General features: G+C 43.6%; 1 protein-coding gene across 2 annotated transcripts in view; it reads right to left on the minus strand.

The window, feature by feature from the left end:
- The window catches only part of MBOAT2 (membrane bound glycerophospholipid O-acyltransferase 2), a 73812-nt gene extending 69693 nt beyond the window's left edge, over window positions 1-4119 (minus strand). For both annotated transcript variants that reach the window (XM_077751007.1, XM_077751013.1), the window contains exon 1: window positions 4064-4119. The gene's annotated coding sequence lies outside the window, so the exon portion shown is untranslated. The remainder of the gene's footprint in view (window positions 1-4063) is intronic.
- Between the last annotated feature and the right edge of the window lie 11763 nt (window positions 4120-15882).

Here is a 15882-nt window from a genome sequence, read left to right on the forward strand (position 1 = left end):
AACAAAAAAAAAAAAAAAAAAAAAAAAAAAAGACACTTGTTTTAAAAAAATTTTTTTGAGGACTCCTGGGGATATATTTTTTTTCTATTTCTATGAGTAAGTTTCCTTGGAACGTGAGGAATATACAATAACTTTAGAAGCTAAGGGTTTTATTTCTCAAACAGCGCCGGTCCTTATATCGCCTTCAGATGCCCCTCCCCTGGCATCACTGTTCAGATAACGTGCTTGGCAATCTTTGGGGGTGCAACAAACCCTCTGCCAGCCTCCCGCCGTACAGGCTTTTATTACTGTGACAGTTCAGGTTTATCCGTATGAGGCAGATCTGCCATTCACCTCTGTTCCACCTACTTCCAGACCTCCACCACAAGCATCGAGTTGCTTTTCTACTCGTGTATACAGCACTGGGGAGGGAGTTTCTTCATACGCCCCCACGTGTTCTCCTTAGTAGACTGAGCATAATAAATACCAAGTAGCCACTTAGTATTTTTCAGGCTTAAGAGACAGTCCATGAAAGGTATTGACTGGGGAATCTGGCACACGATATGCACTCAACTATGAAGTATTAGTAGTAAAGCAGAAATTTAAGACAGGAGGTATCTTAAAAGTCTATTATAATCCAACCTTCATCATTCTAGAGCTGAGGAAACTATGTCCTAAAGTCACATACCTAGCTAGCACCCTAACTGATGTTAAAACTCAAGTTGTTTCTTCCTGGGCAACTCTCCCACGGGCTGGCTCTTCAAGGGGCGGGGAGGGAGGGAACCCAAAGACTGGGCTTCGCAGCCTCTCAAGCAGCCCGAGGACTTAGAAAACAAAGGGATCCTTTATCTCAAGCCTTCAGTTTGTTTTTATTTATTTTTTTCAGTTTGTTTTTAGATTTCACATCTTACTCATTTTGAATTTCAAATCACACACAGGTATAAATTTTATTTTCAGCAAAGAAGAACACAATTTTAAAAAAGGTTGAGAAACACCTTTCCCTATTGTTCAACTGATCTGTACGGAGCGTGTGTACTACTATCTGACAGGCACTAGGGCACTAGGAACACAGCCAGGAATTCCTGGGCACTAAGAATACAGACTCAATGGGACACCGCCTCTGTCTGCAGAGAGCTTCCAGTATAGAGAGGAAGACAGAAAAACAACAGTCTATGTGATAAGAAAAAAAACAAAACAAAACATGCTGTGTGATAAATACTGAAAAAAGAGATTAGATAAACCTAAACTTTCCAATATGGATGATGGTAATGACAGATGACAACAATGATAATGCCCTTGGACCCTGGGTGATTCTCCAGGTTCACAATGAGCCGGCTACTGTGCTGATTAGCTCCTCTCTGTAGTATTACACCTTTGGGGTCTCATGATAATCATGGATCCCCTTTCACAAATAAGGAAATGAAGCCAAAAGGGTTTGAATAACATGTCCAAAGTAACAGGGCTCCCAGGCAGAATCCGGGTGTGACTTGGGAGTCTAAGCTCTATTCCACTACCCTCTGCGGTTATCAGAGATGGCTAAATAAAGTATAAGCAAATTCTCAGTTAAAAGAAATTTGTAGTTGATGGTTTAAAAAAAAAAAAAAAAGCTGAGACAAAACAGAAATAGGTAAAATGATCAATAATATTTACAAAGGACTAACATATGACTTCCAAAAGGTAAGTTGTCAAAATCAATAGCAGCTATGAGACTGCTGAGCTTAAAAACAGAGGGTTGAACTGCGAATTGAAAGGATACTCTACTCCTCTCACATTCCAATTAGCAAATAGTTATTTGAACCAGTTGCAGAGATGTACCAAAAAATTCTCTTGGGGCGCCAGGGTGGCTCAGTCGGTTAGGCATCCAACTCTTGATATTGGTTCAGGTCATAATCTCATGGTTCTTGAGATCGAGCCCTACATCAGGCTCTGCACTGACTGCACGGACCCTGCTTGGGATTCTCTCTCTCCCTGCCCCTCCCCTTTTCACTCTCTCTCTCTCTCTCAAAATAAATAAAAAAGCTAAAAACATTTTTCCCATAGAAAGAAATATAAAACATTTCTCCTTCAAGAAAAAAAGAGACAGTATTTCATGTGTAACTTGAAATACTGAAGAGTATAAATAAAGTCAGGCTCCTCGCGGCCCAGTGTGTGAAGCATGTGAGAAGGGCTCGCGACAAGAAAGTACCTGCTCAGCGCAGGCCTCTAATGGAAGACAGCATACTTCTCTCTGCAACGCTGTGTCTTGTGCCCCAAAACATACTACTTACGTGCCAATTTTCTACTCTGTTCACACTGACCACAACATGAATGGTGTCCTTGGACCTGACCGCTCCAAACTACAAGCCTTCCCCAACCCCTCTCTAAAATGCATCACACAAGTACTGAAGCATCTACGGGTGAAATACGTAGGCTGGGATATAATTTTAATTAATCCAGAAAAACAAGTTAGGGAATAAATGAGAATAGAGGAATTTTAAAAAACTGCCGAAGCCGGGTAAGGGGTATACAAGGGCTCATTATTCTCTGTGCATCTGCATTTGAAAAGGTTGACAATATAAGTTTAAAATAAAATATATGTATATACTACCCCCACAGCATGATGTAAGAGAGGTTTAAATCAACCCCCCTGGGAACCTAGAGAAATTGTGAGGATACACATTTGATGGCATCGAGGAAGCGGAAAGGGCCGCAGGTGGGACCACAGAGACCACTCTATACCTCCGCACTAGGTACCCCTGGCAGTGCCCGGCGGAGGACTGGCCACACGGCCAGATGGCAGAGACTGACAAACGATCCCTGTCCGATTTTTCATTAGTTTCTAGGAAACATTTGCAATTGCCAGGGGCAAAAATCAGATTAAGAGATGCCAGCGTATTCGAACCCTCACAAGAATGAGACTCAGCATCCCAGCACAAACCCAGGGGCGTTATCAGAGCGCCACAGATTCTGCCCCCGGCCACGGAGAGCGCAGAGTACACCGCCAGTGAGTGCGGCGTGGCCTCCCAGGGAAACTCCGTCCCCAACAAGAGCCTGCGGAAGAGAGAGCCCGCGAGGCCTCGGCTGTGAGCGCGTTAACTGGAAGGCAAGCGAGCGAGCAGCGTAAAGCTCTCACTTAAAAAAGAAGATTCGGGGGGCGCCTGCGTGGCTTAGTCGGTTGAGCGTCCGACTTTCGCTTAGGTCATGATCTCGCAGTTCGTGGGTTNCAGCCTCGCCAACACTGTGTCTCTTCTCCCGATCTCCTCCATCACACGACCAGTCACCTGCGACCCACAGGAAGCCTGGTGTTTCTGTATTTAAGGCTCTCGGGGGAGCCCTGAGAGCTAGGAAGGGAGCGCACGGAAGGGAACACACACACCTGAAAGTGCAGAAGTCACAGCTTTCCATCAGAAAGAACTCTTCTCACCAAACACAAACACAAAGCCTCTTTTTACTAAGGGCAGAATCTAAAATATGGTAATAGAGTTCTATCGTTGGGCTTTACCGGACTCTTCAAAGCCACTTGTGCAGAAAGAAAAAACTAGTTTAAATGGTTTATTTGTCTTGGCATAAAAGATGTGTAGAATAGGTGAAAAGAACTACTCATGGTAGAAAAATGTGTCTGTATGTCTTCCTTCGTCTGTCCGATGTCATACATTATGAATAGTAAACTGCCCTCCGAGCCCAAACTGAAGAGACAGAGCCCCTTCTTTACTCTGATTTTAATTTCTATTAAACTGAAAAATATAAAACTTGACCTGCAAAATGTAAGAACAAAACCCCGCATAATGGATCTTTGTACTCACTCAATTCGCAAAGCTGTCCAAAGTCTTCATTTAAAAATAATCAAAATAGGGGCACCTGGGTGGCTTAGTCGGTTAAGCGTCCGACTTTCACTTAGGTCATGATCTCGCGGTTCGTGGGTTTGAGCCCCGCGTCGGGCTCTGTGCTGACTGCCAGCTCAGAGCCTGGAGCCTGTTTCAGAGTCTGTCACTCCCATTCTCTGACCCTCCCCTGCTCATGCTGTCTCTCTCTCCTACAAATAAATAAAAACATTTAAAAAAATAAATAAAATAAATAAATAAATATAATCAAAATAATGACTTACCATCCAAAGCAAAAAAGTGCAAGATAAAGGCCCAAAAGGGTAGCAACGACATGTCTTATAAAACAGCTAGTTTTGCTTGAACGGAGGTAAGTTCGAAACCAAATGGCGGCTAGCAAGGCGAAGAGCTGGCACACGACAAAGTTGACCTGAAAAGAAAAATTAAAATTTCACATTAGCAAAACAGACGTGAATCCTTCCTCTGACATCACGTTTAAAGTGTCAGGCCCCAAACAGCAAGGCTATATAAAATTCAGATCTTCGAAAGTTTACAAAAGAAATGAAACCAAAAGCAAGAACCAGGGCCTTCTGAGAAAGGACAGCCTCAAGTGCAAAGAGATGGGCTGGTGCGCGTGGCCTGTGCTACAGGGCCAGGTGGCATCTGGTGTGGAAAGGCCTGGGGTTGGGCAGTGGGAGGCACCTGGAAGAATCTGGAAGATGTGGGGGTGCAGACACAGAAATAGCACAGGGTGCACCCTGTGGTTTAAGGGAAAGAGAATCTTGGCTTAATGACACAGGCAAGTTTGTCTAAATATCCACTGGGTCAAGACTGGGTCAAGGTCCCTGAGGGTCTGGTGGAGCCCTGCGGTCCAGAGCCAGCACTGAGAATGCTAGGGACTAAGTACCTCTGCTCTGGGGAACTCAGGGATGGGTTAAGAAGGCGAATGGATGGATGGGAACAGAGAAAGGGGCCTTCAGGAAGCAACGAGACAAACACTGACTCTCAAGTCCACCAATGTCAGTTTTTCATTTGCTTCGTAACTCACAGCGACGCGGCTCTTGACAGTGAGAATGAAGCCCAGGTGGCAACAGCATCTCGTCACACTCCGGCCCTGGCAAAACGGGGCCGAAAGGCTAAGAAGAAGAATCTCTTACGGTTATTTAAAGACTCAAGAAAAAAAAATCTCCATTTTTTTCAAAGGAAAGATATTCTCAGAGACTTAGTTAAGGAAAATAGGTCTTAAAACCCAAACAAAAGAAAAAAATCCATTTGACATTAGGAACTTGCAAAAAACACGAAACAACAAGGAAATCACTGTTCCGGGGCCCTCGACCAGGAACAAATCACACTGTCTACATGTAGACACTGCTGTAGATCCACAGAGATGTCTCTGCCTAAAGACACAGACAACTATGTGCTCTTTCTTGCACTACAAGGAGAGAAACAGTTGAACATTGTTGTACTTTGTCTAAGAGACCATTGTTCTTTGAAACAGTTAGACTCGATACAAGCCAGCAGTCATTGTAACAGGTTCTAAGCATCTTTTCCCTCCTAAAAGGTTCTAAGCATAATTTCTTAATTAACCAAAAAGTAAATACATCAGAAAAATGAATATTTTTGTGGGTGCCTGGGTGGCTCATTTCCTTCCAACTTCAGGTCAGGTCATGATCTCATGGTTCGTGAGTTCGAGCCCTGCATCAGGATCACTGCTATAAGTTCAAAGCCTGCTTTGGACCCTCTGCCTCCCTCTCTTCTCTCTCAAAAATAAACATTGGGGTGCCTCGGTGGCTCAGTCAGTTGGGTGTCCAACTTTGGCTCAGGTCATGATCTTGTAGTTTCTGAGTTCAAGCTCTGCATCAGGCTCTGTGCTGACAGCTCAGAGCCTGGAGTCTGCTTCCGATTCTGCGTCTCCCTCTCTCTCTGCCTCTCCCCTGCTCACTCTCTGTCTCTCTTGCTCTCAAAAATAAATAAACCTTAAAAATAAATAAATAAACATAAAAAAAGAAAATATTTTTGATATAAATAGTCATATCTGCAAAGCTTCTCACAGTTTAAAATTTTTCTTTCAAACATCCTTTAATTCAGCAAAAATTTATAGAGCACCTACTATGGGCAAAGCATAGGAAAATCAAGAAATGTGCAACTCCCACTGCTAGCCCTGGATAAGTGTAGAATGTAATGACAAAAGCAAACAGGTATACAAGGAACTTCAACTCGATCATTAAAGCATCTTTTTAAAAGCTATATATAAAGCGCTTTAAGAACACCCCACCAACCAACGGAAGGCACAGGAAGGGGTGAATGTCACCAGGCAGGTGACATGCATTCTTAATCACAGCTGATATCCACAGCCACGTGAGCCACTGGTCCCTGTGGCCCTACCTCCTTCTCACTCCCCTCCCTTTCTCTTCTCATTTGTGTCTAATGTAAAAGAAAGAATCATAATTATCACAGAAGCATCCAAGAGCCACTGGCATACAGTGTTTGTAAATATCTTTTGTATCTTTGTAAATATCCATTTCAACACTGTCTTCTTACAGATGAAGAAAATGAGAGCAGATCCCACTCCAGACACTGAATCAAAATCTATGGGGGTAAACCCAAAAGTTGATATAAAAAACAAAACAAAACAAAACAAGAAAACAACCCACAGGTCCTGACAATCCTCAAGGTGTAAGAACCAATTGTGTTGGGAAATAGGAAAAGGGCATTTTAAACAAACAAAAACAATGTGAAGAAACCAGTGAGAAATGAAAAGGGAAATGGGCACGATGTGGAATGCTCAGAGAGGGGGTCGGAATGGGGGTGGGTTTGGGAAGCGAGGGCTTTGCGTGTCATGCTGAGGCATTTATGGGTGAGCCCATGAGTACTAAAAAAAAAAAACAGTGAAAATTTTTATAATAAAAAAGTGCTGTGGTCCATCCTCTGCTCCTGCAAAGGCAGAACAGAATCCGGATAGGAGGCTGCTGCTGGAGTCTCCTGAGAGAGGAGCCCTGCACAGGCGGGGACATGGAGGGGAGAGGACCGACTCAAAGGACGCTCAGGCCAGAGGTGTGTCAGGTCTGGTCACTAGATGAAGGGATGAGAGAATGCGAAGGGCCACGGGTCATTAATAAAGGATAACATGGGTAAGACAGGACAATGGGGGGGGAGGGGGGTGGGCAGAGCAGAAAGCCACACTGTACAGATACGGAGACTAAGTCTCAGTGCTTAGGTGACCTGTCTGAAATAATACAGCTTAAGAATAATTCATAAATCATCCACTAATGGCCAGGATAACTGCGCAGGAGACGAAAGGATGCAAGAAATGTGTCCTGCTCCAGAAGAACCAAAAGAGTGAGTCCCAGACAGAACCAGAGTACAGTTTCAGCGCGAAGGCTCAGACCCGGGAGAAGCTAGAGCCAGAGCACTCCCCCCGGACCTCGGGGAAGCTTCCCCGGACCAAGGCACAGCCAGTGCTTGAGGCTGGTAACTGGGCCGGGAAGGGTAAGGAACTGGATGGTCAGACAACGGCCGGAAGTCTGGGAGGAGGGAATAGCATAATGCAGATGAAGACAAGACACTGTAGGACATTGAGACTAAGTACTTTACATAGAAAATCCTAGATTACATACACACCCAGGCGTTCAAATAACTGTCTTGAAAGGTCTTAAAGGTAAAACTTTCCCAAACTGAAACCATATCTTAGTCATCCCTTCATGGGTGGGAGAGGGCTGGGGAAGCCAATGGTAACTAGAAAGGGAGAGACAGCAAGACAGAAGGAGACAGAAGGACACAGCTACAACGTCTGAAGATCCACCATGCACTGGGCACTTGAACCTGATTATGTCATTTAATCCCTAGAGCAGGGTGCCGTTTTCCATTTTACTCTACCAACTCAAGGTCATTTATAATAACAGGTGGTACCCCACACTCAAAATCCAAGTCTGAGGGGTTCTAGGATGTACAATGGCTGCCTCTCTACTTCCAGAGAAAGTCTGAAGGTCAAGCTTGATTGCCACAGGCAAGACTTTTAGACACAATGCTATCTGCCAAATACTGCCATCCTATTTAACAAAACATCAACGTCACTTCCCATAGCTAATAAACACAATGAAAAAGATGCCATGTGGAGTTCGCAACCATCTGTGTTGACTTGTTACAGATCAACCCTTTACACAAGCCTTCTTCTAGATGGAAAGAGAGCTAGACCAAAAAGACTTCATGTTCTGTTTTCAAAACTATTTTGTTGAAAATATATACACATGACCTGTTGCGGCCTCAAAGAAACCGCCCCTAGTAATTTGGGAGTGGGGGGAGGGAGGGTAGGCAGGAGACAGGAAGGAAAAAGGAAGCAAAGATGGGTAATCTTAGCTGATTTAAGACTTACTGGTAACATACCTCCCTGCATACAAAAGAAGCCTTCTTTGAAAAGTTGCACAAAAACAGTCCTTATAAAAGCAATAGCTGTAGACCTATCCAAGGATGCTCTTTAAGGACTGTGTTTTACACGAGCTGGTGACAGAAATATTTTCTTTAACGCCAAATGGCGTGGCTTGATCTCACAATGAAGTTAGTGTCTAGGTGTTCAAGTTGAAAGTCTACTGCTCAATTGTGCCACTCCAATGTAACAGCAACATGATTAACTTATTTCTTAAGGACATTCAAAGAAATGCTTAATATCTCAAAATAAATGTGGGAACACATTCAGGGAGAAGGGTCTGAGACGGTGACACAGGAGGCTCCTGAACATGCCTCTTCCGGACACACCACCACTGAGAATCTACAGCTACACCCAGAGTGATGTACAACTGTGTGAGGTACTGGATGGTAACTAACTTACAATGGTCATCATTTCACAGTATGTCTACATACCAAATCATTATGTTGTACACCTTAAACTCCTACAATCTCCTATGTGCTCATATCTCAATAAAACTGGGGAGAAAAGCATTTAGGTAATTTAAAAGCTGTTTCAAAGATACAGGCGTTATGATTATACCATATAAAGATTTTTAAACTATGTATGGCAAAATGGAAAAAAAAATCAAAAGATTAAAGGAAAAGTGGGAAAATATTTGCAGAACACAGGATGGAAAAAGAAGAATCACTTACTTAATATACAAAGGACTTTTACATATCCACAAGAAAACTGAACTACTCAACAGAAAAATTAAGCAAAAAGCATCAACATTTACAAATGTCCATGTCCAGTAAAGATCTGAAAACTTTTCTCAACCGCAGGGAAAGCCAGGCCAGTGAAGGCAGCCAGGGAGGCACGGAGCCCTGGGCACAGTGGAGGGACCCGGCAAGCGGGCACTCGTCACCGCTGGCACGCCGTAAGCGGCTGTGGCTCCTGAAAGGAGGTTCGACAGCTGTCACCAAAACTGAAAATGTACTACTCTTTCCTCGGAAACCCACAGCGTGATCCCTGGTGAAGAGGCACAGACACACCACGGGCTGCAGAGATAAGAGGGTCCCCAGAGCATTGTTCAAACACGTGAACCGTGTCCATCTACACGGGCTGCTTGGTGAACACATGGTGTGTCCCCATCTATAGAAAGGAAGCATTTCCCGTCTAGAGAAAGCAAGCTGCATCATTCAGTTAACGTAACTGGGGGAAAGGACTCCTCTTGGGGAAAAACTGAAGCCACACCCATTTCATTCACTCCGTTGGGAACATGGGACTGCATTCCCAGTGCAGGCCAGGGGTGCACCTGCCCCACCGTCCTAGGCCCCCGCCAAGGCCACGGGCTGCTCCCGGTGGGGGGTGGGGGGAGCAGGTGGCAGGAAAATGAAGGCAGGCTTTCGTTTTAGGACACGGGGACGGGCCTGCAGAGCCCGCCACACACTCAGACCGGAAGGCTCTCCCACCTTCTCCCAGGCGCCTGGGCTTTCTGTCCCAATACTTGCCCAGGGAGGTCTCCTCTAGCTGCTCGCTGGCAGCTGCTCCTCGGGGACCCAAAGTGACACAGCCATTCTAAGCCACTTCCAATTCTCTACTTCATCCTCATACAAACCCCCTAAGATGGGCTCTACGGTCTGTCTCAGGGAGGAAGAAACCAAGAAACCCATGTACTGCCTTCTACATTTAAAAACAAATTCGCAGGCTCCTGGATGGCTCCGTGGGATGTATGTGTCTGACTCTTGGTTTCCACCCAGGTCATGATCTTGCGGGTTCCTGAGTTGGAGCCCTGTGCCAGGCCCTGCACTGCCAGGGCGGAGCCTGCTTGGGGGTCTCTCTCTCTCCCTCTCCTCTCTGCCTCTCCCCTGCTCACAAGCTCTCTCCAAATAAATGAATAAACGTTAAAAAAAAATTCCTGAATGAATTAATGCTCAACTGCGGCGATCATCAATGCTTTTCACCTACGTCTGCTCTCCTCTGCTTGTGAGCACAGAAGAGTGCATTTCCCGACCCCCTGCCATGACTAACTAGCCACGGCCAGTGAGTTGTGAGCACAGTGATGAGTGTCACTTCTTAATTACCACAACAAAAACCTTCAGAGTTGTCTTTCCGTCTACAATGTTCCAGAAATGATGAGCAAAGCCACCCTGCCAACTCTTAATTAGACAAGTAGTGAGACAGACCTTTGTTGTTCTAAGCCTGTGCAATTTAGAGATGGTTTGTCACCACATCTACTTTATCCTGACTGCTAGGGTTACTAAAACTGTGTACGTCCTAGACAAGAATTTAAGAGATTATATAAGCTTATTATGCAACATAAATAACATAATTTTACATAATAAACAGATTTACTACACAAAAATTAGAAACTTCTACATAACAAAAGAATACTAAAATAAGTGTCATCAGTAACAATCAGGAAGAAAAAAAAACATGCACATGAGATACATAACAATGGGTTTTAATGCTCAAAATGTAGAGGCGCCTGGGTGGCTCAGTCTGTTAAGCATCTGACTTTGGCTCAGGTCATGGTTTCATGGTCTATGGGTTCAAGGCTTGCATCTGCTCTGTGCTGACAGCTTGGAGCCTGGAGCCTGCTTCGAATTCTGTCTCCCTCTTTCTGCCCCCTCCCTGGCTCATACTCTGTCTCTCTCTCTTTCAAAAATAAATATTAAAAAAATTTTTTTTAAAGTTCAAAATGTACAAAGAACTAAAAGTCAATAGGAAAATAAACATAATTAAAAACTAGAAAAAGAAATAAACCATTCTCAGAAAGAAACTAAAAGTTAAGTTGGATTTTTTAAATGTGGTTAAAAGAACTGCATAGATCTCTTTTTGATCTCAGTTCTGATGTGGAAGGTCACCACAATATCCTAGTAAGTGAGAAGCGCAGGCTGCAGAACAGGAGAAAACTCCAAACTATGTATGTATGCATTCATTCATTATATATATATTTACTGTATGTTTACTATATATATATTTATTGACATTAGCTATATGTATTTATTTACTGTACTAATTATGCACCCACGATGTGCCAGACATCAGCATGGTGTCCACATAATCTACTAATGAACATCACACTTAACTAACTGTAGGTGCTCAACAAACAACAGCGGTGCTCTGGGCACTGGCCACGTGACTCACAGGCCCCCTTAACATAGCATGGGGACCGCCTGGTGGAAGCAGGCACTTGACCTCCAGAGCCAGTGCTCCTCACCGAACGCTGCTCCGCTTCCCTGTGCAAGTGCACAGAACTCGACCCAAACTGTTAGACGAGTTAGCCCGGAGAAGGCGGTAACGGAGAAGAACTGGACGTGAAACACGCAGGCTGCTGATGCTGCACGCACGATGAGGCTGCCTGTGCCAACCCCTCTCTCTGATCCTATTCCCCCCACGTCCCCCGGGCAAGAATACACTACTGGCCTTAAGTGGTAGCGCTCTCGGGAGTATTTTCCTACTTTTACCATCTGTGTAATTTACATATTGTATTGCTTTGGACGTTTTAAGTTTTATAAAATGGTGAAAGACTCAGAGGAGCTGCATTTTTCTTGCACTTATGATCACACTACAGATGGGGCGCCTGGGTGGCTCAGTCAGTTGGGCATCCGACTTCCTGTTTTCAGCTCAGGTCATGATCTCACAGTTCGTGGGTTCAAGCCCCATGCTGGGCTCTGTGCTGACAGTATGGAGCCTGCTTGGGATTCTCTCTCCCCCTCTCTCTCTGTCCCTTCCTGCTCGAGCTCTCCTTCTCTCTCAAAATAAATAAACTTAAAAAGAAAGATTACGCTATCGACATTCTGGTTCCACTGCCCCATATTCTTCATGATAGCGTTACTGTCAGCCTTGTAACTTTTGCCGAGCTAATAGATGTAAAATGTTATCTCACTGTCTCATTTGGCTTTCCCCAGATTACTAGTAATCAGTAAAAACAAAATAGCATTTTTCATGGTTACTGGACATTCATTCCTGCTTTATATCCTTTGCTCATTTTTAAAATTGGGCTGTCTTCTCATTGATTGTTTTAAAGAATCATATATTTCAAGCTGATCCTTGCACCTAACTTTTCTTGGCCTATGGCTTCCCTTTTATCTTTGTTTACGGTGTCTTTTTCAATAGAAATTTTCTTTATGATTTGTGTGATCTTCAGTTTTGGGTTTTTTTTTTTTTTTTTTAGTATGGCTGACACACAATGTTCTGTTAGTTTTAGGTGTACAAACTGATTCCACAATTTTATATGTTACACTATATTCACATGTGTAGACACCATCTGTCACCATACACTGTTACTACAATTTCACTATTACATTCCCTAAGCTGTGCCCTTCATTCCTGTCACTTATTCATTCCATAACTGGAAGCCTGTATCCCCTACTCCCCTTCACCCACTTTGCCCACCCTCCCCCCATCTTTAGTTTTCTCTGCTACACACACAACTATATTTGTTATATGAATACACACATCTATCCACTTGTGGAGTCAATATTTTTAAAAACCAGAAAATAAGTTCAAGTGTGATTGTATCACTGAATTAGATCAAACCCAGAATTCTGAATTTTCTACTGAAAAGCATTGAAACATTTATCTCTGTCTATCTCCTACAAATATCTTCGTGCTCCCAGCACTAACACTTTCTGATTCTATATAATAAATGTGATCACATTTCACAAAACTTAAGGTATCCTTACAATGTTAATGTGAGATAAATGTTCTCTACTTCAAAGAAAACAGCATGAAGATTAGGAATCTGGATTAGGAATCCAGACCTCTTGGCTCTGTTTTATGCTTTTTCATTTAGTTCCAAAGTTGAACCTGATCATACCCTTTCCCCAGTTTTACAAAGGGTTTCTACACTTTAACTAATGTGTAGCTAAGGAAGTGTTAGGCTTTAAATTTCCTCCCTTTCCTAGAACATAAGGAAGGAATTTCAGAGGTATTTAAAATGCATGTCAAGGGGCACCTGGGTGGCTCAGTTGGTTAAGCATCCTACTCTCTTGATTCTGCCTTAGGTTATGATCTCACAGTTGGTGAGTTCGAGCCTCGCATCGGGTTCTGCACTGACAGTGCGAAGCCTGCTTGGGATTCTCTCTCTCTCTCTCTCTCTCTCTCTGCACCCCCCCCCCACTTGTGTGCTCACTTGGCACGCGCTCTCTCTCAAAATAAACTTTAAAAAATATTTTTAAAAAGTAAAATGAAATGTATGTCAAGTTACACTTATCATCATTAAATTTTCTGAACAGATCTGTGCTGTCCAAGAGATCACCAGATCTGTGCCTATGAGCACTTACACTGTCTACTGAAACTCGAGATCTCAAATACTCAGCAGACTTCAATGACATAGTATAAAAAAGAGTGTAAAACACCTCATTACTAATTTTGTTTGTTTTTGAGAGAGAGAGAGAGAGAGAGAGAGAGAGAGAGAGAATCTTAAGCAGGCTCCACACAGCATGGAGCCCAACGCGGGCCTCAATCCCACAACCCTGGGATCATGACCTGAGCTGAAATCGAGGGTCAGATGCTCAACTGACTGAGCCACCCAGGTGCCCCTCAGTAATAATTTTTATATTGATTGCATATTGAAATATTTTTTAACACATTGATTAAATATGTTATGAGCGTTAATTTCACCTGTTCCTTTTTACTTTTTTAAAGTGTCTACTAGAAAATTTTAAATTATCCGTACAGTTGGCATTTGTGTTTTTGTGTATTTAAATGCACAGCCTCTGGCAAATCTGCTTCACTGCACTTTTTTATTTTAATTCCAGTAGTTAGCATACAGCATGATACTCGTTTCAGGTGTGCAACACAGTGATTCAATGATTCTATACATTGCTCAGTACCCATCCCAACAAGTGTTCTCTNCATTTGTTTTGTTTCTTCAATTCTGCATATGAGTAAAATCATATGGTATCTTTCTCTAACTTTGAAATAAATAATAAAAAACCTTAAGTTTAGACTGAAAAAACCTAAATCTCAAGGCAATTTGAGAGGCATACAGTCCTCACCATATTAACAGAAGTGGCCCAAAATACCAACCACTACCTCCGTATCTCTTGCCAGCAGAATACAAAATATGTTTTGATGTTACTTTTCTATAGTCTAAGTGGCTTCCGGTAGCACCTTCACATCCTCAGCCGGTGGCTTACGCGGTGAGCAGCCGGCCTCGGGAGGCCCGCACGGCGGGGAGGGAGGCTCACGGCTGGGGCCTGGCACCAAGGCCCTCGAGGCCCCGCAGACAGAACTACCTTTAGCACCTTCAGCACTGTGCTCACACCCACCCGTGTAAGAGCGGATGTGTCAGCCCCACCCAGGTGGCCACTTGGAAATGGATTCTTGGATCCTGGCCCTGGAATTTGTACTCCCCTAATCTAAAACCAGGACCTTGAATTTTTTTTTTTTTTTTTTAATTTGTCTCCAGTCCAAACTTGTGCACAGCTATGTTAGGGAAACGTGTCCTCATCTGACAATCTCAAATTCAAGTAGATATGATGGGCCCCAAAGGCAAGGCAAAAAAACCCACTTTTTAAATCTTTAGGAAATAATACAAATTAAACCCATATAAAATACCATCTAGGGGCGCCTGGGTGGCTCAGTTGGGAAAGCATCCGACTCTGGCTCAGGTCATGATCTCATGGTTCATGGGTTTGAGCCCCGCATCAGGCTCTGTGCTGACAGCTCAGAGCCTGGAGCCTGTTTCAGATTCTGTGTCTCCCTCTCTCTCTGCCCCTCCCCCACTAGTGCTCTGTCTCTCTCTCAAAAATAAACATTAAAAAAAAATTTTTTAATACAACTAGACGCCCACTAGATGGCCAAAATTTTAAGAATGACAATACCAAGCATGGACTACAATGCAGACAATGGGACCTCACACACTAACTACTGCCATCACACAACTCCGCTGGAAAACAGCCTGGCATTTTGTAACGGGACTAGAAATATTCCCATCCTATAACTCAGCCACTTTGCTACTCAGTGGCATAATATGGGGACCAGGAGACATGTACAAGAATATTCAAAACACCATTGTTCATAATAGCCAGATACTAAAAACCCAATGCCCATTAACAGGAAAATGGCTACATATACTGTGGTATATTCATACAATAGGAGGCTACACAGAACAATGAAAATGAAAGAATTATAGATTTTTTTCACAACATACAGATTAAACTCAACACGCAATGTTGTTTGAAAGAAGCCACACATCTTTTGAACTCATTCAGAGGAATACAGACAACATAAAACACATATTCGCAGAAAGTTCTCCCAAACAAGCAATGAACCGTATTGTTCTGGGGAAGCCTGCGTGAGTGCTAACACTATGAAGAGCATGAAACGATTATCACTGAAGCCATGAAAGTGATCACTACCGAGGAAGAGGAAGGGATCTGGATACCATGAGGGAGGAACGGGAAGGTAATATTCTATTTCTTGCCCACGGTGGTTACAAAGGTAACAATTTTTAATTTTTTTGTGAAACTTTACCCATTAGCTATGGTAGCATCAGGAGCTGTAACAAGCAGACACACAAAAATGAGGTTCACGGAACAGTCCACAGTGGACGTTCCTGGCTGGTGGACAGGGTGACGCGGGGGTCCCTGCCCCCTGCATTCTGGGCTGCCATCCTCCAGAACCTCACTGGTGCTTCGTCCAGCCATGGGAAAGGAAATAAGAGAGGACAGAAAAGGCACCCTTGTTTCTCCAGAGCCCCAGCCT

This window comes from Crocuta crocuta, unplaced genomic scaffold (assembly GCF_008692635.1).
Source record: "Crocuta crocuta isolate KB4526 unplaced genomic scaffold, BGI_CrCroc_1.0 scaffold129, whole genome shotgun sequence".
Taxonomy (NCBI): domain Eukaryota; kingdom Metazoa; phylum Chordata; class Mammalia; order Carnivora; family Hyaenidae; genus Crocuta; species Crocuta crocuta.